Source organism: Furipterus horrens, unplaced genomic scaffold (assembly GCF_987537825.1).
Source record: "Furipterus horrens unplaced genomic scaffold, mFurHor1.1.pri manual_scaffold_1, whole genome shotgun sequence".
Classification (NCBI taxonomy): Eukaryota; Metazoa; Chordata; class Mammalia; order Chiroptera; family Furipteridae; genus Furipterus; species Furipterus horrens.
In genome coordinates this window covers 169,061,436-169,086,279 of record NW_028327171.1, presented here as the reverse complement: position 1 = coordinate 169,086,279, position 24,844 = coordinate 169,061,436, and the positions used below count along the sequence as shown (strand labels likewise).

The window sequence follows — 24,844 nt, the reverse complement described above, 5'->3', positions numbered from 1 at the left end:
AGTACTAGATGGTTGGGTTGTTTTTTTTTTTTAAAAAGGAATCTTTCACTAACGCAGTGGTGGATGTCAGTGTTATGTGAGGAATCCTTGTGCCCATTCTCAAAGCATTAAACTGATTTTTACATGGTGCAGATCAAGATATGCTGAGTCCTTTAATGTGGGGAATTTTAACTTGAACCATATGAACTGGATGGGGAAAATAATGCATCTTTATTTTCACTAACATCTAACTGAAAACTTGCATTTCCTTCAATAATGAGTGTAGCCATCAAACTGCGGTAAGATTAGCAGCACTTGTGACCTCATCACCGACAGAAATCACCGACTCTGTATGATCATCCAAATTTGTATTTCCATTTGCTTTCTGAATATACCTGATACCTTGCCTGATCTCAAGCTCAATGTGTGCAAATCCCTTCCCGCAAAAACCCGGCCCTCCTCCTTCCTTCCCCATCTCATGAATGCCACCTGTGTCTGATCAGTCCCTGGATCTTACTTCTTCCGATTAAATATTGTTAAAACCATCTTCTCTTTTACATTTCCTCTGCCTCTTCCCTAATTTAGACCTTAAAAGCCTGTGGGTTGAACGATACAGATAAGCCTTTTGCCCTCCAAGTCTTCGGTCCTTCCCCATGCTCATCAGAGTGGGCTTGGTAAAGCACAAACTGTACTGTGGTACCTCTGCTTGAACATCTGATGGGGCCCCAGCATCTCCAGGCAGAAGTCCAAATTCCTAAATACTGCTGACCCCAGAGTACCTTTTCAGCCTCATCCCACCAGCACTCATCTCCCTGGGCCACCATGTTTCAGCCACATCTGATAAGCCGTCTTCGTCTCTCACTGCCTGGAATGCTCTTCTCCCTCTGCCCACTAGACTGCTTCCAAATACAGGCACAGCTCCTTTGTTGGCTCCATTGCTCTGCTGGTCCCACAGGACCTTGTGTACCTGTCACCACCCAGTCACATGCATTATGTTTATTTGCTCATACATCTTCCCACCCACTGCCCCCGAGAATGAATCCCTTGTTTCTTATCTTGGTATCCTTTCTCCTGCTACCCCAGTAGCTAGCACAGTGCCTGGACACAGTATATTCTTGGTAAATGTGGGCTGGATGAGAGGATAATAAATCAATGCTGAATATTTTAATAGTTCCAGGAAATAAATAGATTTAAGCAAGGACCTTAACAATAGTACTTAGATGTGAATTTTTGCTTTTGTGTGTAAAACAATTTATTCTGACTTCCTGTCATGAAGATAAAATCAAATTTAGAACAGTAATGGTTTCTTTTTTCAAATATATTCTTACGTTTTTTTTTCCCTTTATACTTCCACTCTGGTGACAATGGTTTGTTGCTTCCATTAGGTTGTCAACCAATTCTAAAATGACTCACAGGGCAAGACAACTAGATTCTAGTTCTAACTTGAATGCATTACCCAGGTCACTTAACCTCTCTGAGCTTTGATTCCTGAAACAGTTTGCTCAGTGGTCTCTGAAGTAATTTCCATTACTAAAATTCTAAAGCATTTTAAGCCTTCAAAGGCTTGAACTTGTGGACTGCAGATGATAGGCTTGTTTCACTGCTGTTTGTGAGCGGCCCATGTAAAGTTTTACTCAGAAGCATGAGTTGAAATATATGCTGTGTTCTGACCCAGTGAAGAAACCAAACTAAGATAAATATTTTTTAAAACTATAATATTCAGTGTTGGCAAGAGTGTGGTGAACGGAGCATTCTTTTATAATGCCAGGGAAACCCAGGACGATCCCCACAGGGAGACATATACTGGTTGGAGATACGGACTCTGGAGTGAGGCCATGTGACTTCAGGTTGTGTCTCTGCCACTTATGAGCTATGTAGCCTTGGTCAAGCTACTTAACTTCTCTGTGCTTCAGTGCCACCACCCCCATTACCATCATCATCATCATCATCATCATCTACTCATAGAGTTATTGTGAAAATTGAATTAATTAATACTTGTAAAACTGCCTAGAATGCTTTTTACTGCACAGTAAAGGTGCAATAAATGTTAGCTATTATTATTGTTGTTACTGTTGATATTAATCCTATTAGAATTATTCAGTACTGGGATCAGTTTAGGTACCTGAAAAAATATGATTTGCCCGCAGTCCCAGATGGATCATCTTCTCTCTTATATCCACCAATTAACTGGCTCAGCTGTTCCTTTCTGTCTCTTCTCATGTCTCTGGTGCAGCTAATAGGCTGCTTGTATCCCTGATTCCCAGTTCTTAATTCTGAGACAAGGAGCAACCTGACTGCCTTGTTTGAGCAGAGTTTCTCATGCCCTGCCAGCTCACAGTGTGCTCGCTAGCCTGAAGACTGGCCACCCGTGGGCTGGAGGCCTGCTCTTGCGCAGTTGGCTATGATCAGGTGGGTCCAGCTGCAGGTGTTCTCAGAAGGCGAACGTAGGCACCAAGGGAGCTTTTGTAATTATGGAATTTTAAATTCTGAAAAGAGGACCCATAGCCTAAAGGAAGGGTAAAAACAAACAGTTGAAGAGACAAGATGACTTTTAGTATTTTCCAACTAGCATACCAATTCATTTTCTAAGGCCCATTTGTTACTGGTAAGATCCACAAAGGAAATTATGTGACTAAGAACTGTGGCAATGAAACAAAACCTCAGACACCTTTTCTGAACCTCTGCCTTTTTCTAGGCCATGCCCTTTCCACCTCTGCATCAGTTCACAGTGCAGCCTGTCTACTTTCTGGTATCGAAGTCTTTGCATTCCGTGGACCAGCCAAGAAAACATAGTATAATGTATGAATGACACACAGAGATACCAATGGGCTTTCTAATTATTTTTTAATATGTATTATGTTATTGTTGTTCAATTACAGTTCCAATTTTCCCCCATTGCTCTCCCTGCCCCTACCCCTGCTCCCACAGGCACTCCCCATCCTGTTGCCCGGTCCATGGGCCCTTTATACTTGTTCCCTGTCTGATTATATTCTATAGCTGAATGAATGCTACCTTTGGGAATGCGCTTTTGAAGAACATTAACATCACATGGTGCATGTTCTTTTAAGACCATACCCCTTTCACTGTCACGGCCGTGGACCCACATCTTTTCACCACTCCCTGTGTTTTCACTGTAATCAGAGCCACATTTCACTCCTGGAAGTTGATCATTGCCACTTTAAGACCACCTGAGCGCTGGAGTCAAGTCTGATAGAAATGGCTGTTTGTTGCAATGCCTGTAGCTCTGCATGAAGCAGACAGCAGGAAATGGGTAGGTGAACCTGCAGGGGGCCAGTGCTGCCTAAGATCATTGTTCTTTCTGGGCCATCTCTTTGGCCCAGATGCCTGTGATTTCCTATTTCTTCTGGCCAGACGATACCACTGGGACGATACCACTGGAAACATTGAACAGAAAGCATTCTATCTCTTATTACTCAATGTGTTTTTTTCCAGAGCAGCCCAGATGGCTATGCTGGGTTTTATGGGCTGCAGAGGATTGCTGATGGGCGTACCACCTAGAAAGACAAACTGCAAAAACTGCAGAGCTTGGAGCTGAGCTGCCCTTCAAGTTGGCTGCTTAGCTGAGACAAAAATCTCTGCTTCCTGTGCCCAGCTGACAATTTTGGCCAACACTTGAAGAAATGTTTTAAAACATTTTAATTGTCCCCACATGTGATCTGGGTACTAAATATTTTGAACTAAAAAAAAAAAAAAAAAGAAAAGAAAATTCACTACCCAGTGGAAGGTCATTGTCACACATTTCTGATATTAAAGATTAATCACTCTTTCCTGTCTCCCTCTCACAAAAAATGAAAATAAAATAAAATAAATAGGCCTTCAGCTGTGAGATGAATTCCCTCAAATGATCAAAAACAAAAGGATTTTTGAGCCTCTTAATACTGTTAGCAATAAAGCCATCAAAATAGCAATACAAACCCTGGATTGAAAAAACAATTTAAAGACTTTTGCTGACACATCTAATGATCTCAGATGAAAGTTATTCAAAAATAAGAATAAGGACCTTCTTGAGATGTGGATAGCAATCTCTACGTGCGCTCAGAAAAGCAGCTACATTTTCAGAAAACTAAATGTCTTTCAAAGCCAAACATAACGTGAGCTTTATTGCTGATGTGTTGGTTTAATATGAAGAATATTTTTAAATGCTCAAAAGTTGAAAATTCAATATTGGTCATTTTGAAGATTGTGAAAGTATTTCAGCCCAAGGTTGACAAATGAAACAGCTGTTTTAGGTGTCCTGCTCCTTTCTTAGCTCTATAAGGACAACACTGTGGAACGACCCATGCAAAGGCTTCAACAGTGGAGAGACCATGTGATAGAGGCTCAAGATTAGCTTCTGACCTACTAGTGGCTTCAGGAAAGGACATCAAACTTACCATTTCGGCAGTGGTTCAAGGCCCACCTGTCTCATAAAAAGGTGTGAAGTCCTCTTACATATATGTGATTCTCTGTCTGAAGCCATGTGGGGTGGGGTGTCTTCTCTTCCTCCTGACCCCAGGATGGGTAAGCCTGCCCTTTTATCCCCTTTGGCACAGAGTAAAATCACTGGACAGTTGCCATCCTTCAGTTTCCTGCACGTGTGTATAGCTATGGCCAAGGTAAACCGGTCTCTTGGGTTTATTTGGAGTTAAAGTAGCTGAGCTGTTTATTTCCTCTGAGCCATATACAGATGCTTTTTGAACTATCTTTGTGTTTAAGGGATTTTTTTTTCATTGTATCAGCACACCACTTCCTCCAAGTCATTACTTTGAACAGTTTTGCAGAGGGAGATATTTCTGCTGGCCACCAGCCTAGCCAAGCAAAGCAATGATTGAGGGGTGGCGGCAAGCTTTGACTAGTGTAGCTCATGTCTGAGCATGACTTCATGAAATGATTTCTCATCCACTAATTTTGGCAGATAGGGTGGAATGTCATCTGAGCTTAGCAGTAGAAAACTGCATTTTGTTAATAACAGGCGTTGGCTCCTCTATTTGAATGATACTCAATGGAGGCTAAAATAATGTCCTCAGATGACCCTTTGCCTGCTCTCTCTTTCTCTCTCTCTCTCTGACAATTCCATGGAACTCTTTTGAATGAGGATTTCTGCTTAACCTTTGGTACTTCCAGATTCTCTGGTCCTGTTAAATTTCAGAAACTGAAATTTAAGTAATGCTATTCTTAACTTTCCTTTTATTATACTTTAAATATTTTTAGCAGTGACTCTTGAATAGTTTTAAATACTGTTATACAAACATACAGTGCTTTTACTAACATATTTTATAAATATTATTTCCTTTTCTATAGTCATATATTTCTTTTGTCATGAAGATAGTAGTATTTTATAGTATCTCAAGATTAAATTCTAAACCTTTAAGTATTATTATGCAGATGCTAAAGAAAATAAAACTGGAGATTTTATTTATATATTTTATAACATATATAACCTTAATACATTTACAGTGATTTTTGTACTCTCAGATTTATGCATTTAAAAAACTGATTTGACCTTCATCACACTCAGATTTTACATTTTTATTTTATGTTTTTTTAAACAGTTTATTTTTTATTGTATTTTTTCCACTACCATTTATTTCCCCCCCATACCCCTCCCACTTCCACCCACCCCTTCCCTCCCTCACTATCACCACCCTATTGTCTGTGTCCATCCGTCCATGATTTGACATTTTAAAAAATGTAATTGCTTTTTCTTGTGGGGAAAAGGTGAGGGATGGGAGTTACACTTAAGGAAGTTCACCACTGAGTTGATCCAGTCCTTTTAAGGACTTTATTTTTGTAAAAGCCCAACTGTTAGCAAAGCGGTAACAGGTACCAGTTATTATACTTCACTGAATAATATGTTGTATACATACTGTGTTTTACATTGTTTTGGGGGCATTTTAGAATGTATTATAATTTTAGAAAATTTTTTTAAGACTGATATTTAGACACATCACAGATAGTAATCTTCAAAGAATTCAGAGTAGGATGGAATGCGTTTCTGTTGTTCTCCATTGCTTAGGCTTCTTATGTTGCTTGTGCCTATAAAATTTTTGAGATACCTCATCTTTGTATCTCTCTCAGCACTTTTGAGATACTCTCTTCTATATTTTCAAGATGCAAAGGAGGGAAAGCAAGAGAAGAAAACCTTAGCTCCACATTTGTGCAGTTAGAGGTTGAAAAGGATTCAGAAGATACCTCTAGTGAAGAATTGTTAGAAATGTGCCTCCACAGAATAGTCTGCATTGGGAGTAAATCTGGACAGAAAGAAAGTCCTGTGTATAGAAGCCTTTGTCCTTTGAATTTCACATCAGGGATCTTCACATTGGTTTTCCATGAACTTCCTGCCAACAATAGTTGGATACTGAATGTGTTTTCTGTGCGGCATTGAATTTTGCTGAAGCTTTATTTGATTCTTGGCACAACTGTCTTTCACGTCAGACAGAGTGCCATCATCTTGTGGTGGCTGAACTTGGGCATAATGAATGATAGGACTGTGGTTTTGTTTTCTCACTTTCTCAGAGAAATCAGATCTTGCCTCAAGGCCTGTTTTCTCTCAGTTCAATATTTGCCACCTCTGAAAGCATTCACAGACCATTACTGTTCTCTCTCTTTACTCCCCAATCCCTAAAAAAGAAAAAGCAGCCTTGAAAATAAGCTCTGTCTTTCATTTTCCAGTTGGTTAAGAGCATCTCAAAGAGCTTCTGGACATTTTCCTAGTGCCCTGAAGAGAAGTCCTGCTCTCTGCTGTAGAGGATTTGGGGACAAGTGGCTCCCATCCTCCTCCTGGAACTTGAACCTCTTGATTGGACCCTCTCCAGGTGAAATGGAAATAAGGCAGTGAGCATAAAATCAATTTAATAATCCAGCATAAAATCAATTTACTAATCCCTATTTCTCTAACTTTTAGGAGAAACTATTTTTAGGACATTCCTGGGGCATTTTCCTGAATTTGTGTTCATTGAGCCTAGTGATATTCAAACTTGCACAAAGAAACGCAGAGGCCTTCATGTGTGAGAAAGGGAGCAGTGCAGACTGAGTGGGTTGACGCCAGCTTTTCCAAAGAGGCCTCAGTAGCTTTGAAAACTAGGTGTAGAGCTGATATAAAATGGAGACTCTGAAATTACTAGTACCCAGGCTTTCTTAAATATTAAATAGAGCGAATTCTTCAATCTTACATTGCATTGAATTATCCCTCTGTAAACAGAAGGAGCCATTTTGGCTGCTGTGTTCCCTCCTTTACCAAGTAGCATTAACTGGGGAGAAGTTTAGCTCACTTAATAATAGTGATGAGAGCTGGCACTGTTGAGTGATCTGTATGCTCCAGACACTTCACCCCAAAGCACCTGCCTGTCCCATTTAGACATAGCAAACATCTTCTAAGGCCAGGAGAGAACTATAGAAAGTGAGAAACAGCCCTCGACTTGAGAAGACATAGGTGGGAAGGAGACCAGAGGACGTCATCCCAGCCCAAGTTCTTAGATGGATCATAAAGTCGATAAACTGCAGTTATTTTGAATGACCCATACTTGGAAAGAGGTTTTTATTGCCAAATTTTCAAACATTAAAAAAAGTCCAAATCAAATTTTAATTTTCCCACAATATTTGCCAAATGGCTAATAAAGATAGCGAAGATAAAGCAATCTTGGATACCTGTTAGGTCAGTCTAAATTACTCCTTAGTTGCTGGGAACTTTGCCTTGTGGAAGATGGAACAAGCTGACTCGGGTCATAGTGGTTGCTTTCTGTACTGAAATCTTAGAGGTTTACACATGTCTGCACAGACATAACATAAATCAAGGTATCCCTACTTCTGCCTTTGAGGTAGGAAGAACTGTGTTAAGTGTGCCTGGACATCCTGCTCCTTCCTCCCAATAGGAGATGGAAATATTTCTTAGAATGGTGAAGATTGTCATAGGCTGCATGAATTCTTTTGTAAGTGCGTATGTGTCAGGGATAGAGGCAGTCCTTGATTTATGAAATTTGCTTTATTACCATACAAAAATGGTCACTGATATCCACCCAGTCCCTTAATGGTTACAACATTTTATTTTGTCTATGAAAATGAAAAGTCATGGAGCTTTTAGGTAATCTTTAGGTTCAGAAGTGAAAGAAATAAGAAAAACACTAAAACCTTCTGATTTTAAAAACCAGATAACAATTAACGGAGAAGGATATACCTGTAATGGAGAAGACAATAAATATCTGAAACCTTGTCAACCTCACTAATAATCAAATAAATGAAGATTAAAGCTTCCCATGCACATAATTTTTTGTCTATCAAATTGGCATAGATTTTCAAAAGTGATAACAGCACATGTTGAAAAGAAATGAAAGCATGAATGCTAAAACTTTGATAAAAGAATTTTATAATATATATCAAGATCTTTAAGAGAAAAACTTCACTTCACATCTTCTATTTCCAGTATCTGTACTCTTATAAATTCATCCTAAGAAAATAGTATGAAATGACTGCAAACATTTAGATACAAGTATGTTAATCACAGTAAGATTCATAATAATAAAATTAGATGCCATTTAAATGTCTAACAATGAAAAATATTTACATAGGTAATAGAACCTCCATATAGTGAAATATGCAACTATTAAAATTATGTTAGGAGAATATTTAATAATTTGGGGAAATGTGAAAAAGAAGGCTATTAAACTATATACAGGATCCCATTTTAGATACAGAGAAAACGACTAGAAGGAAATTTCTTTGAGTACTAATGGGTCATTTAAATAATTATATCACTTATATTTTCCAAACGTTTCCATGTATGACTTTTTAATAAAAAATGTTCATTATGTGAAAGAAGTTAACTTTAAAAAAATGGGAGAAACTTAAAGAAGTTAACCCTAGAAAATGTCACTCTACTATATGGTGTCTCCAACGAAATGTCTTCTTTTAACTCAACAAAAAGACCACTAATTCATCATCATTTGGGTTAATAGTTGCTCTCTCTTTAAAAATAAAAGACAACAACTTGATTTCCTCCTTATACCTCAACAAGATCATATTTTCCTGGGAAAGGGAATTATGACTTATTGGTAAGTGTAACTTTGAGACTGGAGCTCCTTAGGGTCTTGAATGGGGTCAAGGAAAAATATAGGGCTGGCTTGGAGAAGGGGACAGAGGCTGAGGCTGGAGCACTACAGCGAGAAATGAACCTCTCTTCCCCCGCCACCTCTAAGTCCTTTCCTTTGAAGACTTGGAACTGAAATTTCAGTTTAGTCACGTTACAAATTAAATAGACTTTTGTGGGCTGGCCTGTCAGCATTCCCTCAAGTATATTTGTATGGACTGGTTCTCAAATTGAAATGACTACCCTGCAAGGACTGTGGGGTGCTTTACATTCACATTAGAATTGGCCTGAATTAGCCCTTCTTCTGCGGGTAATTAATAAGTGTATAACATCAGATAAGCTGGGTTGAAGTGAGCGCCTACACTGCACAGATTGGGATAATTCGTGTTCCTTCCATCACGTTGTCAAAAGGGCAGAAATAGCAGAAAACCAATGAATCACTAAAGTAGTAATTAGTAAAAGTTTGTTGGGTGCACACCAAAAAAACAGTTTGCAAACCGGAAGCACTGAAACTAAAACATGGAATGAGGCTCCGAGCATACTGTCATAAAGCAGATAATAGAGTGAGAAAGCAGTAACTGTTTATTCTTCACAGTGATTGCTTATGATATTAGAATTTTTTTAAATGATAGGGAATTGGTCAGTGGTTACCTTATGTTAACCTTGGGAAACAGTTCAAGTTTTGCTTATGATTTCCAGAAGCATAAAATCAAGAAATGACCCAGGTCATGTTAGTCTTGCAAAATAAGCTAAATTAAACTTTACTTGTAGGACTAAATGGGTTTTGTCTGCTCAGGGAATTTTCAAGGTTGGTCTTTGTTTTTTATTTTAACAGTATTAACTCAGATATAAATGTAAGCTCCGTGAGGGTGAAAAGGTTTTTCTGTTTGGTCAGTGCCATCTCCCCGACACTTAAAATAGTACGTGTTGAATGACCGCTGTGTGTAGGGGCTCTAATAGTATCCCTGCTCACTAATTAGCCACGCAGTCAGACATGTGCGTAGGGTGAGCAGTTAAAAAGATCACAGAAAATATTTTTATTACTAGAAAGTTACTTTCTTTGTGTGTTTTTCTTTTGGGCTGGGGAAGAGGGCTGCGAGGTGAGTATGGGGCCAAGAAAGGCATCAAGGGCAGGGCCTGGAGTTGCAGAAGCTCATCTGGAAGGAGGCAGGTGTGGCGATGGAAGGGGGTGGTGGTCAGGGGTGGGAGGGAATGTTGGCCAAAGTGGAGATTATGCTAACAGGTTATTCTTTTTTAAATATTTATTTCTTTATTTTTTAGAGAGAACGGAAGGGAGGCAGGAAGAGAGGGGAAGAAACATTGACTGGTTGCCTCTCTTATATGGTTCAACAGGGGACCAAACCCACAACCTAGGCCTGTTCCCTGATCGGGAATCAAATCAGCAATCTTTCACTTTGTGGGACATGCCCAACCAACTGAGCCACACAGGTCAGGGTGCTAGCAGGTTTTTCTTGACCTCTGCGCCACAGCACCCAGACAGCTACTTACTTGCTTTGCTAGGACACGACTTTCACCCAAAAGCCAAGAGGAACATCCGGGTTGGGTTCTGTTTAATTGTTGCTTAGTGTTGTTTCGTTCTGTTTGTTTGTTTAATGATGGTTAGTGAGGCAAGAAGAGGCCATTTAGATTTTTTTAACTGCCCATTTATCTTCTGAGAGTGCCCTACAAAACATAAACCACATGTGGCTTTCATACCTCAGATGTTTGTGGTTGGTTACTCTCAAACTAGTCAATATTTAAATATAGTCATGGAGTTGTTTTTACATAAGCTACCAACTGATCATTCTGTTGGAATGGTTACGAAACAGAATGAAACAGTCCAAGACTGAATGAAACAGATTCCATGAAGCAGGAAAAGTCAGCACTAAGAAAGCACACATACACAGAATGCTGAAGCTGATCCTATTGCCCCTGCAGCCCTACTTGGGGTTGAGGGAAAACATTTGTGCCTTTGGTCCAGCAGGAAGCACTTTCTGTTGTCTTTCCTGTGGCTGAAAGGGTTGCCATCCCATTAGAGATGATCTGGTAGTGTTTTCCAACTATTTGTTTTCCAGTCGTCTGGGGAATTCAGAGAAGCCAAATGAAAGGCAGAAAGTTCTTAGAGTAGCAAAGTTAGATAGAAACCTGGGGTAGAACAAATTCTGTTTGGGGCAAGCCACAGAGAAAAGCAGGGCTTGCTAAGAAACAGGAGGAAGAAGCACCTCACACATCTGTGATCACCTGGAAGTAAAGTGTGAACAAGATTCCCTCCCAGGATTATAGGGGAGCAGCAGTGGTGGTCCCCACAGGCTCCTGTCGCTGCTTCCCAGGCTGGATGAGCAGAGCCATCAAACTCTGTTCATGACTTTAAACAGGGCCCAGGGACGTGCACACATCTGCACAGCACCAGAAGCAGTGGCTGTCAGCCTTGTCTGACCCCATGCCCACTTTTAATAACAATATTTTCTAATGTCCCCTTCACAAGCTTCAGTGGATCTTCATTGATGAAATAATCTGACTTCACACATAATTTCCTCTAAAATCTATGTAATTTTTATCTGTAATTAAAAAGATAAAGCTCTGGCTGCTGTAGCTCAGTGGATTGAGCGTCGGCCTGCGAGCCAAGTGTGGCTGGTTCGATTCCCAGTCAGGGCACATGAATAAGTTATACTTCAGGCCCCCAGTTGAGGGTGTGAGTGAGAGGCAACCACACATTGATGTTTCTCTCCCTCTCTTTCTCCTTTCCCCTCTCTCTAAAAATTAAACAAACAAACAAGTAAATAAAATTATTTAAAAAAAAAAAAAAGATAAATGGCCATGGCCAATGTGACTCAGTTGGTTGGAGCATCATCCTGTAATGAAAAGGTTGAGTGTTCAAGTCCCAGTCAGGGCACATACCTAGGTTGTGGATTTGATGCCCAGTCCAGGTGCGTACCATCCCTGGTCTGGATGCATATGAGAGGCAGCCAATTGGTGTTTCTCTCTCACATCAATGTTTCTCTCTTCTTTCCATTCTCCCTTTCTCTCTCTCTATAAGCAATGAAAAAATGTCCTCAGTCAAGGATAAAAAAATAGTAATAATTAGTAAATTTTAAAAAGAGAAATAAGAGGAATGTAATTTATTATAAAATACCTTCAATTTGGAAGTGATCAAGTACAACTCATTAGCAAGAAAAATGAAGTAAGTGGTCAGGTGTTTGCATCTATACCTATAGTCACCATAAATGGAGCAGCTTTAACTTCAGACTAACCTGAGTAAGAGTCAGAGACTTTCACCTCAAGTGGCAGTGTCTTTGGGCATGTGATTTTCCAGAAGGGGTAGACAACTCCTGGTCAAAATCCAAGCAAAACATAGTACTTCATTTATATGACAGTTGCATTGCTGGAAAGCTCAGGAACTAATATAGCAGTGTAATAATTACTTTAAGTTTAGATGTAAAATGAGGGTAAGGTCTAAGGTTGGGTACCTAGAAAAAGTTTTTCCTCTTGTATCAAGTTCTAGTAGGACCTTTGACAGTCATGTGGGAAAGTTCTCTACTGAGTAGGGCAGTCTGGTATGTTGCATGTAGTCTATCATCCCTAGTCCCCAGGTCTGAATCCCAGGAGGACTCTGCATGGTTACGATACCTGCAAATGCCCCCACTTACTGTCCACATGCAGAGTGGTTGGGTTTGTCTCTCCTAGGAAGCAGCTGCCTCAGCCGGGCCTGGCTTCTGTGCAGTCGGGGGTCCCAGGGGAAGTCTGGGTCACTGAGCCCTTGCTGCAGTGTTCGAGTGGGTGGTGTCAGGCCCAAAGGTACAGAGCTGATAGACCCTTGTTTCCTCTGTACCCCAGGGAACTGCTTTCATGTGCACGTGGTTCTGTCCTCCAGTGGGAGGCACCGTGTAGCCATGGACCTAGAGAGAAGTCTGAATAAGGAACAATATGGCGTTGCCCCCGCCCCAGAAATGGCTGTAAAAATTGCATCCTGCTTCATAACTAATGATTGGCAACCAAAAGGAACACACAGCCATCCATATGCCACTAGCTTCTCCCTGTGTGTGTGCACAAGTGTGAACATGGCAGGATGTGAAAATGGGGCTTTCCACCAGTTTGGCCCTTGAGTTGTAAGAAACTTCCATTTCACATGGGTTTTCCCCTGGGGGCCACTGGTATTGGATGTCAGTGACCAACTGGGAAATTATTGCCTTTTAATTAAATTACGAGACCCTGTCATATCCCTGACACTGGCAAATAGCCCTGCTTGAAAAAGAGAGTTGTTAACTGTGTTGGCAGGTCCCCATGCTGTCTTTTCCCATGGCTGTCCTGTGTCACAGCACATCAGGAGGGGCAAGAGCCTCCCAGGTCTCTCTGGAAGAGCAAATTCAGCACAGCTCTGCTCCTCCCGGGAACCTCCTTTCTTGGAGCCCAGTGTGTGGCAGCGTCATCACAGCCCTCTGTCAAATGAAGGATGAAACTATACTTGGAGTTGGAAGCTTGTAAAATCCATTTACAAATATTTGTCAAGTCCCTGTTATATGTCAGTTACTGATCTAAGCCACTGGAGAGACAGTAGAGAACAAGACAAACTCTGCCCTCATGGAGCTCCCCCTCAGGTGGGAAGAGAGGACCATGCACAGAGAATGCTAAAATGAATGGAGTGAGGGTAACAAGCCAGTCACCAGGAGAAAAGTGTCAGCACAAAGCCCCAAAGACAAAGGGAAGGGGGTGGGGGGAGAGGTAGAAAAAGGTCCATAGAGGATAAGTGGGGAGTGTCAAATCCCAGGGCATTGCTAGTCACAACAAGGACGTTACTCAGTGTACCGTGGAAAGCCACTGAGGCTTCTGCATCTGTGAATCTCTTCTGAGGCCCCAATGTGAGGGTATTACATACAGTATCTCAACTGAGGATTCAAGTCCTGTACTAGGGTCATCAGCACCAAGATTTTGGGAGGGAGGTGCCAATTTTGGTCTATAATTCTACTGAACCTAAATCTAAGAATACCTAGTCAATGCTCTGTTTTAGGAGATGGCTCCAAACAGGATAAACTCTTTTTAGTCCTGAAGCTATAGCCCTGAGGTGGCTCTTGGCAGCCAAAGGTGGCTGAAGAGTTTCCCAGGACTGATAGATTGTTCATCTGTTAAGAGTCATCCAGGCATTCTGACAGGGAAGAGGATGTGTAAGACGGGACTCCTTCCCACCAGGCCCTCAGCATCTAGAGTTTGTTGCCCAGTGTGGTAGTGGCTCTATGTTGCTGGTAGTAAAATACACACCTGGTTTTGAAAAAGTTAATATGAAAAATAGAAGCAGAGTACCTAATTAATGAGTTTTGTATTGTGAGCACATGTAATGATAATATTTTTCAAATACCTAGTGTATTAAATAAATGTATTATTATAATTTCGTGTTTACTCTTTTTAATGCAGCTAGTAGAAAATATATACCTATACATATGACCCAAATTATATTTCTACTAATCTAGTTGAAGGGTTGCTGTTCTAGTTGAAGAGATTTTTTTTTGTTGTTCTTTGGTTGACTGGAATTTTGATTTTTGATTTTTTGTTGCCATTAAGAGGGTCTCAGATTTTGAGAGTTTAATGCTTTTGTGGGGAAGAACTATTTGAGCTCTGAACCATTAATGGGGGAGCCCTCAGCCTCTGTCCCACTTTATCCATGAGCCAAAGAGATTGTTTTAAGAAGTAAAAGGTAACTTCTGTAGCTCCCAAGTATGAGCATGTGTATGTCAGAGTAGGCAAACCTCTTGAGACTTCCAGCCAATATGGAGGCGTAGGTAGACCACTTTGCCTCCTTGCACAACCATGAGAAGGAACACACCTAACCTCAAAACAAAAAACAACCAGAACTGCCAGAAATACCAAACTGTATGGAAGTCTTGACAACCAAGGATTTAAAGAAGCCATATTCATCCAGATGGGGCAGGAACAGGGAGCCAGGGCAGAGAGGACACAATGTGGTGGCAGTAAGGCAGCGGCCAGTGGAACAGCTGGTCCCATATTCACATGTGGTGGGTAAAATCTGGGAGGGACACCTGGAGAGCTATCCCAGCCCTCAGCCAGACCACACAGCCCAGGGTTCCAGCACCAGGAAAATAAAACCTCATAGCTTTTGACTGTGAAAACCAGTAGGGGTTGGGGCAGCAGAAGAAACTTCCCATCTCTCAGGAGAGTCCATTTAGAGTCGCCCTTCCCCCCCAATCCTAGAGTGTATGCAAACCCACCCACTCTGGGAACTATCACCAGGACAACAGCTAGAGGGGTGCCAGTCACATAAGGGAAGTGGATGAAGTGACTGGAAAAGGAGCAAGTGCCAACCAAGTGGCATTATCCCCTCTCTGACCCCTCCCCCACATTCAGCCCCACAAAGAAGTGAAAGGGGTCACCCCACATTGATGAATACCTTAGGCTCTGTCCCTTACAACATCATAGGTATGCTAAGACAGGGAGTCAAAGCAGCTCTACCCAATACATAGAAACAAACAAGGAGGCTGCCAAATTGAAGAGACAAAGAAATATGGCCCAAATGAAAGAACAAAACTGCAGAAAAAGAACTAAGCGAAATGGAGATAGCCAACCTCTCAGATGTAGAGTTCAAAACACTGGTGATAAGGATGATCAGTGAACTCACTGAGTATGGCAAACACATAAGGGAAGAAAAGAAAGCTACACTAAATGAAATAAAGAAAACTCCACAGGGAACCAATAGTGAAGAGTAGGAGTCTGGGGTTCAAATCAATGAATTGAAACATAAGGAAGAAATAGTCGATCAGAACAGAATGAAGAAACAAGAATTCAAAAAAACAAGGAGAGAATAAGAAGACCGTGGGACATCTCCAAAAGTGTAAACATCCAAACCATAGGGAAGCCAGAAAGAAAAGAGGAAGAGCAAGAAATTGAAAACTTATTTGAAAAACCAATGAAAGAAAACTACCCTAATTTGATGAAGGAAATAGACATACAAATCCAGGAAGCACAGAGAGTTCCAAACAAGTTGGACCCAAAGAGGACCACACCAAGACATGTCATAATTAAAATGCCAAAGATTAAAGATACAGAGAGAATCTTAAGAGCAGCAAGAGAAAAGCAGAGAGTTAACTACAAAGGCTTTCCCAGAAGACTATCAGCTGATTTGTCAAAAGAAACTTTGCAGGCAAGAAGGGGCTGGCAAGAAGTATTCAAAGTGATGAAAAGCAAGTACCTACAACCAAGATTACTTTACTCAGCAAAGCTATCATATAGAATGGAAGGGCAGATGAAGTGCTTCCCAGACAAGGTAAAGTGAAAGGAGTTCATAATCACCAAGCCCTTATTATATGAAATATTAAAGGGACTTATTTAAGAAAAAGAGGATCAAAACTATGAACATTAAACTGACAACAGAAAGCTATCAACAAACCGAATCTAAAAACACAAACAAACTAAGCAAATGACTAGAGCAAGGACAGAATTATAGATATGGGGATCATATGGAGGATTATCAGTGGGGAAGGGGAAGGTGGAGAATGGGGAAAGAGATACAGGGATTAAGAAGCATAATTGGTAGGTACAAAATAGACAGGGGGATGTTAAGAATTGTAAAGGAAATGGAGAAGCCTAAGAGCTTATATGCACAACCCATGGACGTGAACTAAGGGGGGTGAGTTACTAGAGGGAAGGAGGATACTGGGCAGAAGGGGACAAAGGGAAAAAAAATTGGGACAACTATAATAGCATAATCAATAAAATATACTTTAAAAAAAAAAACAAAAAGCCCCTTTTAAACAACCTCTAGTGGATGAAGAAGGGAGTGAGCCACAAGTTATTTTTATTTTATTTATTAAATTTTTTGTTATGGAAACATTTCAAATGTCCATGGAAAGTATTAGTCATATCATTTTAACAAACTGCCATGTATACCTCACCCACCTTTGAGGATGATCATTTCAGGTCATTTTTGTTTCATTTGTACCCCTACCCACTTCCCCCATTTTTCCTCTTTACTTTGGAGCAAACCCAGATATCATATCATTTCCTCAACAAATATTTCAGTCTGTATCTCTAAAAATTTAAGGGTTATTTGTAAAAAACAACTTAAACTCAATGAGATCATCACATGTAAATTTAGCAGTAATCTTAATATTATTAAATATTGATCAGTATTCAAATTTCTGGTTGCCTCAAATTTTTAGTTTGTATCAAGATCCATATACCGCGTTGCATCTGATTGCTGTATCTCTTGAGTCTCAGGCTCCCCTCACAGCTCTTTTCTGCATTGGCTTCATTCTCAGCCTCTGTGTGTTTAGAGTGTGGCTATAATGCTGCCAGTCCCAGCCCCACACATCGTACAGAAAGTCTCACTGCAGTCAATGCTCTTGGTACAGAAGCAGTCAATGCTCTTCTCTGAACCAGTCACTGTAACCAGAGAACCACAGACCCTAACTGGCCAGGGGTGGTCACTTTCTATTCTTGGAGTCAGGGTAAGGCTAGCCCAAATAAAGTCAGAAGAGCAAAAGAACAAGAGATCAGTGGTTCTCTCTCTCCCAAAAATCTGAGGTTATTACTGTAATTCAAGGGAATGGATGCTGGACAGCCCGAAACCAACAAACATGTACTCTACTTACCTATCCAACATCCACACACACGTACCTTCCCATAATACAATTTCAGTAATGCCCCCACATATACATTTCACTCACCTTCCTCCCAAAGAGAGACAGCTAATTCAGGTCCAAGTCCAGTGCCAAGTCCAAACTCTCCAACACAATCTTGTCAGCACTAGACATAGTAGTGTCTCTTGTATCCAAATGGTTAAATTCTAAGTTTAATACTCAGTATACAGTGGTAAAACAGCAGAGGAATTTTATGATTAAACTTCCATTTGGGAAAGGAGAGAATGAGACATTGGTCACCACTGAACAAACTCCACTTGTGCTGTGCATGAACTTTGGTCAGACAGTGGCTTGCCCTGCTTCTGTTTGCTGGGAGGGTCATCCTTATCTCTTATCTTACAGAGCCATATATAAGAGCAGGCCTACCCCCTATTCCACAGCCCACTTCCTTTTCTCCTGGTTTTGGGGATCCTGGGACTGCCTTAGGGTCTGAACAATCATAAACTGTTTTTAACTAGTCTTGAGCTTCATCCTGTAGTATCTAATCCCTGAACTCCATGGACTAGTCACCAAAACTCAAGAATGTGTTGAGTCTAGTCTTTGAATGCCAACCCAGACCTAGACACTTCTGCCTGCTAGCAGATAAACCATCCTCTACCCCCTAATTTTGTGCCTCCATCTTGGTCTCTGATTGGATAAAATTTGAAACAATGGCCTGAGGTGGTGGAACCACTGATAACTTACTCCTTGCTCCTGAGATGGATCCCACTACATCCCAATGAAAGTAACTGGCCTTTTGCTCAGAGGAGAGAACATAACAGAATGTCTTTGTACCGACAGTGAAGACTTGGGCTTCCGCTGTGTTCCACAATATTTCCTGATATGGTTTTTACCTTCTGATGCTACTCTACCTAACGTGAGCATAACAGAGAAATTGGATTTTCCAACCCACAAGGCTCTAGATTATTTGACCCTTAACTATCTTGGTTGCCAGTCAGTTTCAGCCTAAGTTTCTCTCTTACTGAAGGCTGTAAAAATCAGCCAACACACTTCAACATTCTAATTTTTTATCCAAATCCTTTAATGGTACAGCCATTGCACATTTTAGGGTTAGTCACATTCAACACTCACTTCTAATACCAATTCCTATGTCACTTAAGATAGAAAACCTGACCACACTAGTTTAAACAAAATAGAGAATGTATTTGAATAAATTCAAAGTCCATAAATAAGGCTATCCTGAGGTATAGATAGATTCAGCCAACAAAGTCAGTAGCTATTTTTTCTCTGCCCCCAAGTCCCCACTTTACTGGCCTCAGTTTCAAACCTCATGTGGTTAAAAGTTGAGTGTGACCATCCAGCTCCTACATCCTCACATATTCAATTCCAGACTCATTCTGTGGGAAGAATCTCCACCTCTGGCGACAAGTTCCCTTGGTTCTGATGAAGTCACAGGCATCACCAAAAAATGGAAACAAATGAATGCAAGGCCCTGCTCTTCTTTTATCTGGAGTGGGAGTGAATGCCTCTGGACCTACATGGTCTGAGTGAGGGAGAGATGATTCTCCAAACAAAAACGAAGGTCATCATTATAAGTAGGGTAAATGGATGCTGAGCTGCCAGAACAAAGAAATATATTCCAAATTCTTCCCCAAGTAAGATTATACTAATTTCCATTAACAGCATAGAATAGTATAGAACTTGTTTTTAATTTTTCTGAGGTTATTTTTAAATGATTAACCCTCTATGTAAGTGTGCTGATAATTTTATGCGGAAGAAGGAGTTTTCTTTGTTTCTTTTAAATCACATAATCTCCCTATTTTAATATTTTGAAAGTAGAATTCTTCTCACAAAAAAATGCATACATTTAATCTGGTACTGTTTCTTATTCCCCTGAAAAGTCATAAAGGGGGGCATTCTGCTAAATGAAGGTATTAGAATTGAGGGACTACAGTATTCTAAAACATCTTTCAACCAGGGCAAATACTTATACTATAACAGTGGAAACACAACTTGAAAAACCAGAGTTTTTTTGTTTTTTTTTTTAATGGCTCATATTATATACATGTCACTGTTGCCCTGATTCAGTCTCTGCTGATTTGGGGTCATCACAGGAGGGTCACTGGCTGTGATTGATTCTTTACTGCTTTCCAAGACTGGTGTTTTCAAGATGTGCTGCTGTTTTACAATCTTCTGTTTGCTCTTGGTTTTTATTCTGTAGATTAATATGGAGGATTCTTTGCCTGACTGGTCCGAGAGCCTATTGATTCTTGTTTTACTCTATCATTAAGCTCAGGCTGGTGTATGTATTGAGTGGGAGTATGCACAATTAATTTCTCTTTGAAGTCCAGAATTGTGATTGTCTTTATTTGCCTTGAGTTCTCAATCCACTTATTTTTGGCCTTTGATTGTATTGGGTTGGCCAAAAATTGCATTTAGTTTTTTTTTCATAAAATGAAACATATTTTTCATTTTCACCAAAAACTATTGAGTTGGATATTGAGTATGTTGGCTACCTCCTGTGTGGTATAACATTGATTTTTCTCAATTAATGCCTTTATTTAATCACTATGAACTTTAACTGGTCTGCCTGACTGTGGAGCATCATCCAGTGAGAACTGTCCAGCACAAAACTTCACAAACCACTTCTGACACATTCAGTCAGTCACAGCACCTTCTCCATACACTGCACAAATCTTTTTCTTGCATTTCAGTTGCATTTTTACCTTTCTTGAAATAATAAAACATAATATGCCGAAAATGTTGCATATTTTCTTCCATCTTCAATACTAAAATGGCTACACAAAAATTCATCAATTTTGATTACTTTTTTTTAAATGTACACTCATACGACAGCTGTTATAATACAATCTAACAAAATAGTTTCAAATGAAGTTAAAGACAACTAAGTGTTATTACAGCCATCTTACGGAAAAAAACAAATGAACTTTTTGGCCAACCTAGTAATAAAAGCCCCACCAGCAATCAGTACAAATACTACCCTCAACTTCACCCCTCCACATCACGGCCCTCTCCCTACTCCTGTTCCATCTGCCTCTTCTTACCTCTTCCTTCTGCCTCTTCTTATGCTTATAGAAAAGAATTAAGTGAAATCTTCCTTCTGAACCTAAAATGAGGCTTAAAGCAGTCATGACACTAACCATGGAGAGGGAGACTGGGCTTCTGGCCCAGCATGGCTGCTGCCTGCTGTGTGACATGAACAGGTCACATAGTCCCTCTGGATCCCCTTTTCCTCATCTGTAAAAGATGGTGTGGACTTTGATCTCTGTAGCCTTAACATTCCTTATATTACAAGGCTGACACTGATCAGGAACACCTCATCATGGAGGAAGGGCAGAGGCACTGTCTGGCCCTGAACCTGTGTGTCATCCATAGCAGAGCTTGACCTCCAAGGCCCCTGCAGTCACGTGGCTGGGCCTCTTCTTCGCCCACCACATCATCTCTTCTGTGTCTCCATCTTTCCCTGCCCCGTTTCCTTTATCTTTTTATTGCCCCCCCCCTTTCTTTCTGATTGGATTGTTTGTTCTCAGCTTTCTTCATCCATTTTTTCCTCCCCGCTGCCCAATGACATAAGCCACTTGCACTGCATAAGACTCTGCCAAGACCGCTGGTGGGCTCACCTGCTGATCTGTGGCATCTTCTTCTGGAAAGGTTCCCATTAACTTAAGGCTTCTCTTGGCATTCCTTATTCACTGTGCCAGAGGGAACAATCTTAAGCTCTTAAGGGAATGTTATGTTTCAGTAGAATTTTTAGGAGTTATTGATTTTCTTTTTTATTCAACAAACAATATTAACTGAGCACCTAGCAGGTATCAGATGCTGGTCTAGATGCTGAGGCGATAGCAGGAAAGAAGGTCCCTGCACTCATGGAGCTTGAATTCCAGTGGGGAGAGACATACAAGTAAACAAACCATTAAATAAATGAAAAAATGTCAAGTGGCGACATGTGTTATGCATAAAAGAAAGCAGGAGCAGAGATGAGGTATGAATGAGGACATGTTTGCTGACAACCGAAGAATGAGAAGGAACCAGGTGACAAGTGTACCCAGTGAGAGGGTTGACAGGTGTGAGGCCCCGAGATGCAAATGAGCTTTGTGCATTTAAGGACAGAAAAGGCTAGAAGATAAATAGTAAGAGGGAGTGTTACTTGAGATGAGGTCAGAGGACTAGGGAGGGACCAGATATTGTGGGTCTTCGTGAGTCTAAGCAGAGAGTTTGGACTTTTTAAGTGAAATGAGAAACCACTGGAGAGTTTTGAACAGGGGAAGAACATGATCAGATTTAGGTCCTCTGGTGCATGGTAGACACCATAAATGTGCCCAAGGTTGATTATATTTACAAGTTTTCATTAAAGGTGAAATATACCCAAATTCTAGACAATGACTCCCTTGCATGTCTCAGGCTCCAGCCTTCTCAGTTACATACTCTCTTCTAACTGAGCTGTCTGTGGTGGAGAGGAATAGCCATGAACCATATGCATACTGAGTATGTGTCTGTGTGTGTGCGTTTGGGATGCCTTACTTAGGGAACTTAAAAATAATTTTTGAAAATACATAGAGAAACCATCAAATTGCACATGTTCTCTTTTTTAGATCCAACTATAGTTAGACTTCCGCATAGAGTCACTCAGGCGTTTACTTTGTAGTTTGTCAAGTTTTCTGTTTTCCTGAGGTTAGTAGAGACGGAAGGATATGATAGCTGCAGGCCTCCACCACCGCCCAGCCCCATGCCTGCATGTATATTCATATAGTGAATGGCCCTTGGACTCCAGACCCTATCCTAGGCAAGAGGTCATGCCTTCAAGAGGCTCCGGGCAAAGTAGAGGACTCTCAGTTACTACTCCTTCCGTGTTCTATGTCCAGGAATCTTGTCATGGCCTGGAATCAAGATAACTGTGCTTGTGCAGCTGGACTCATATCTCAAAGAATTTAGAGTTTGAAAAAACCTTAGACGTCAACTCTCTCAGTATCCCTCAGTAGCAGCACTTCTGGTATTTTGGGTGAGACTGTCAGAAGCATCATAGCAAATTTTTGTATTCCTGACTCCACCCATGAATCCTATAAGTCCCTCTCTCCACCATTCCAACCCAGTGTCCCCTACTCTCAACTAAAAATTCCTCCACATTTCTAACAGCTTCCCAGGTAAGGGAATACCGGGCAACTTGTCTTTTCATGCCACTTTCCTCAGAACGCAGCAAAATCAAGACCCAAAGTTCAAATTTTACAACAAAGTTAGTTACTTAAATATACCTCTGCTTTTCATTCTTTCAACTGATATTACTTTATCAGAGTTACATTGTATGTGTTGTGAACATTAAGTCTGATCCTTTGAAATGGACCTGGAAAAAATTACAAACATTTTCAGACTGTTTTAAATATACTCAAGATTTTGGTATAATGTCTACATGTATTCCATTGCCCATCCACCTCTTAGAGTCCTTTAATGATAATCCGATTTTCCTTCCACATTCATTATCTCTGTGCTTTTGTCAGGTGTCTCCTGGGAGAGTTATTGTTACCCCATTAAATATGAAGGACAGAAACAAAACATTCTGGCATAGAAAGCTCTGGATCTCCATATGCCCTGAGCTGTGTATCATTCATCCTGACTTGGGCACCAAAATTACATTTCAAAGTCATTTGCTTTCATATACCTCACCAGCTCTCTTCACCTGCATTTGTGACTTTCTCCCTATACATGAGGAAGAATCATTTATCCTAATTATTAGCATATTTGAGGGCTTTTAGTTCTTGAGTGACTCTTTTCCTTAATACTAAATGGTGCAGTTAATATTGAGAATAATACTTTCAAATGGAATTTTTCTGAAGCAATCTCAGGTTGTGAAGGTATTTAGAATAAAGTTGGGCTGTTAACTGGTTGGAGGTTCTGATCTTTTCTTGCCATTGTACCTAGCAGGTATGTTATTATACATCTTGTGAGAAGGAGAAACATCTAATGTTTTTAGTTTAGTTTTGTATTTTTTGTTTTTTGCTTGCTTCTTAAGTAAAACCAATCTAGTTTCTTTTTCTGCAGCAAAGGAGGAAGGAACAAACAACAAATTAATCATACAGGAAGCGAATAACCACAGAAGAACGTCTGCCTCTGAGTCAGTATGTCACATTTAACAAGAGGCCAGTGCTTGTCCAAAATGGCTGTCCAAAAACGACCCCACATTTGCGTTAGAAGATGATGCCTTTATCAGGGACAGTTTTCTCTCTGGGCTCAGATCTCACTTGCTCTCTGTCTGCTTGTGTCCCTGATCATGCCTTCCTACAGTATCCTTTAACGGTAAGAAAATTATATTTAAACTAAATGTATTTTCTTTATCAGAGAAGAACTAAATGGCTTTTCACAGGCATTGTATGTCAAGTCAAGTTTAATTTTTCAGTAGAAGACCATGTTATTCCTGTTGCACAGAATGCCTGTTTCACCAGTATGGTGATTGTAGGTGATTCATAACTTGTGTTTTGAGCCAAAATGTAAGCAAAATTATCAGTAGGATTTTTCCTGACCACTGGACAGTTTGAATCCACAGAAATTTTTTCCCCATTAAAAATGGGGACTTGTGTCAGTCAGGAAGCATGTCCTTTCTGTGTATGGTGCAGTCATCCACACAGTGGCCTTTGAATTGTCGCTTTGGCCAGCAGCAATAAATGCTTTTAAAGTAAACAGAGTCACTGGAAGCTTCAAAGGAAACCACCACAGAACTAAACTGTTGCCATCTATTGCGACAGACATGTTATTTAAGTTCAAATCCTAAACTAAACCATTTCTAAGCAGTCTTTTAAGAAGACAGTTTCTCTTTAGAATCATTCTATTCAGCATCCTCACAGTGCAATGCATAACCACTTTTGCTAATCAAATCTGTAGCATTCAGTATAACTATTTTCATTTAATATGATGAATGTTTTGGCATAAAATATTGTAGTTTTAAATTTTCAAGCCATGTACCCAGAGACCTATAGAGTAAGATTAAGGAATTCTTTTTAATCAAAAAAGAGGGCACATGCCAATTCAGTCAATAACTACAAGTTCTTTTAAATAATGCACTGGCATAACTAGGGTATACAGTGGGAAATGGAGAAGAAGTAAAATGATGAAAAGGCTGCAGACGATTCTAATTAAGGAAAGCACAATAGTGTGACAGAGAGAAAGACGGGTGGGAAGGCTGGAGAAA

At 40.3% G+C, this 24,844-nt stretch overlaps 1 protein-coding gene across 3 annotated transcripts in view; it reads left to right on the top strand.

Moving 5' to 3' along the window:
- WIPF1 (WAS/WASL interacting protein family member 1) overlaps positions 1-24,844 on the top strand; it is a 114,536-nt gene that overhangs the window by 54,894 nt on the left and 34,798 nt on the right. The window contains exon 2 of one of the 3 annotated variants that reach the window (XM_090280818.1): positions 23,701-23,955. The exons of the other annotated variants lie outside the window; for them this stretch is intronic. The gene's annotated coding sequence lies outside the window, so the exon portion shown is untranslated. The remainder of the gene's footprint in view (positions 1-23,700; positions 23,956-24,844) is intronic. 3 annotated transcript variants of the gene reach the window in all.